General features: G+C 40.2%; 1 non-coding gene across 1 annotated transcript; it reads left to right on the top strand.

Moving 5' to 3' along the window:
• Positions 1 to 1,889: 1,889 nt before the first annotated feature.
• Trnas-uga (transfer RNA serine (anticodon UGA)) lies at positions 1,890 to 1,964 on the top strand. The gene has a single exon. It is a non-coding gene; the product is annotated as a tRNA-Ser (tRNA).
• The last annotated feature ends 234 nt before the right edge of the window (positions 1,965 to 2,198 follow it).

The raw sequence follows: 2,198 nt of genomic DNA, 5'->3' as shown, positions 1-2,198 counted from the left end.
ACCCATGCTGACCACTGTCCATCAATGACAAAGGTTGGAATTAGCATGCCAATAGCACAACTGGACATCCACTGAGTGGTGAAAGCATCATTTTCAGATGAATCACATCTTATGCTCCACTGGGCAGATGCCTGTTGGCATGTAGAGCATGAAATGGCTGAAAGCAAATAGCCTGCAACAGTCCGCAGAAGGACGCAGGCTGGAGGAGGGAGCTTTACGGTCTGGGGAATGTTTTCATGGCATTCCTTGCGTGATACTGTCATTCCGGAGGGCGCAGTGGATCAACACAAGTTTACATCTATTCTTGGGAACCATGCCCACCCCTACATTCAGTTTGTTTTTCCTCAGCATGTTATCATCTACCAGTAGGACAATGCAATGTGTCACAAAAGCATGCAGTGTATGTGCGTGGTTTGGAGAGCACCAGGACAAGTTTACTGTACTCCCCAGGTCATCAGGCTCCCTTGATTTAAGCCCAATTAAGAATCTGTGGAACCACCTCAATCAGTCTGTACATGCTACAGATCCTCAACTGAGAAGCTTAGCACAACTTACCATGACATTGGAATTGGTTTGGATCCACATCCATGTCAGTATCTTCGAGAACCTCATCGACACTTCTTGCATATCTTGCAGCAGTTTGCGCTATGAAAGGTGGTTATTCAGGCTTTGGACAGTGTATTTATTCCTTAATGAAACTTGGCATAAATAATATATATAGTTTTCAAATCAACAGCTCAGTTCATGGAATCAATGCTAGAAATAATAATACTGTAAAATATATAAGGTCACTTATTTGGTCCCAAGAGGTGTCCATTATTCTGGAATGATATTTTCAAAAACTAGCCAGTGGCTACTAATAAATTTAATAGAATGATTTTTTATTGCTACAGTTTGATCATACAGCACAAACTGTACAATTGATATTGGACAGGACAAAATGAGGGTCAGGTGATATTTAGTAGCAGCAAAAAATAAGTTAAAGTAGGTAGATATTCTCATAATATAAATTTATCAGTAACTGTTTAAGGGCAGGTTAGAATAAGGATGCATAGTATCCGCAAAATAAATAGGCAAATTTTATTAGGTATCTAGTCTTTCAATATAATTTTTTAAATAACATTTATTTTTACACATGCAGAAATTATAAGATTGGTTTCAGATGTGAACTTAGGTTTAGGTCACTCTAATGGAAGGACTGGATTCCCACACAGTTGCTGCATCATTCTCTGCCCATTACGTATAGTTTGCTTTATTGAATTACTGAAAGAGTACAACAACTGCTGCAATTTTAACAAAATAAACAATAACTAGGTAGACAATTTATATGACCTTTCACTGTACATGAGTTTAACTAGCAAAAAATTCTAAGAGCTGCCACAATTTTAAATTATCAAGAGACAATGATTATGCAAACAGCCTCAGATAACTTCCTAGTATACTGCAGCTTGATAAAAATATTTCAACAGTTGCCACAATTTAAAAATATTACAAAAAAGTTATTAAGACGACATCTGATTGGCCTAGAATGAGATTTTCACTCTGCAATGGAGTGTGCACTGATATGAAACTTCCTGGCAGATTAAAGCTGTGTACCAGACCGAGACTTGAACTTGGAACCTTTGCCTTTTGCGGGCAAGTGCTCTACCAACTGAGCTATCCAAGCACAACTCACAACCTGTCTTCACACCTTCAATTCTGCCAATATCTCGTCTCCTGCCTTCCAAACTTCAAAGAAATTCTTCTGCAAAACTTGCAGAACTAGCACTCCTGGAAGAAAGGATATTGAAGAGACATGGCTTAGCCACAGCCTGGGGGTGTTTCCAGAATGGAAGGTAGGAGATGAGATATTGGTAGAATTGAAACTGTGAGGATGGGTTGTGAGTCTTGCTTGGGTAGCTCAGTTGGTAGAGCACTTGCCCGTGAAAGGCAAAGGTCCTGAGTTCGAGTCTCGGCCTGGGACACAGTTTTAATCTGCCAGGAAGTTTCATATCAGCACACACTCCACTGCAGAGTGAAAATCTCATTCTGGAAACATCCCCCAGGCTGTGACTAAGCAATGTCTCTGCAATATCCTTTCTTTCAGGAGTGCTAGTTCTGCAAGGTCTGCAGAAGAGCTTTTGTGAAGTTTGAAAGGTGGGGGATGAGGTACTGGTAGAACTGAAGCTGTGAGGAGAGGTTGTGAATTGTGCTTGGGT

The sequence above is a fragment of the Schistocerca cancellata genome, chromosome 8 (genome assembly GCF_023864275.1).
Source record: "Schistocerca cancellata isolate TAMUIC-IGC-003103 chromosome 8, iqSchCanc2.1, whole genome shotgun sequence".
NCBI classification, from domain to species: domain Eukaryota; kingdom Metazoa; phylum Arthropoda; class Insecta; order Orthoptera; family Acrididae; genus Schistocerca; species Schistocerca cancellata.
Note: the sequence above shows the minus strand (reverse complement) of the source record. Positions and strands in the feature narration are given on the sequence as shown.